The following is a 378-nucleotide window of genomic DNA, read 5'->3' on the forward strand; positions in this document are numbered from 1 at the left end:
TATATATATATATATATATATATATATATATATATATATATATATATATATATATATATATATATCTGTATGTATATATGTATGTATGTATGTGTGTGTATGTGAGTCTGTGTATGTGTGTGTGTGTGTGTGTGTATGTATGTATATACAGGGTGTTCAAAAAGTCCCGGACCGGTGAAATATCTCGAAAACTAAGCATTTTAGAAAAAAATGTTTCAGATAAAAGTTGTGGCGTTTAAAAAGATGTATTTACTGATCACATCAGTTTGACCTTGGGTTGCGTAGCGAAGGTCAGGTCAAGGTCACATTAATTTTTTTAAATGGAACACCCCATTTTTCATTGCATATTCTTATAGCACATCTCGAGAGCTTTCCAAA

At 29.9% G+C, this 378-nt stretch overlaps 1 protein-coding gene across 3 annotated transcripts in view; it reads right to left on the minus strand.

Moving 5' to 3' along the window:
* The window catches only part of LOC116850353 (retinol-binding protein pinta-like), a 74,559-nt gene that overhangs the window by 73,131 nt on the left and 1,050 nt on the right, over positions 1-378 (minus strand). The window lies entirely within an intron of this gene.

The sequence above is a fragment of the Odontomachus brunneus genome, unplaced genomic scaffold (assembly GCF_010583005.1).
Source record: "Odontomachus brunneus isolate Ranch 3 - 2012 unplaced genomic scaffold, Obru_v1 Obru_scaffold_143, whole genome shotgun sequence".
NCBI lineage: Eukaryota > Metazoa > Arthropoda > Insecta > Hymenoptera > Formicidae > Odontomachus > Odontomachus brunneus.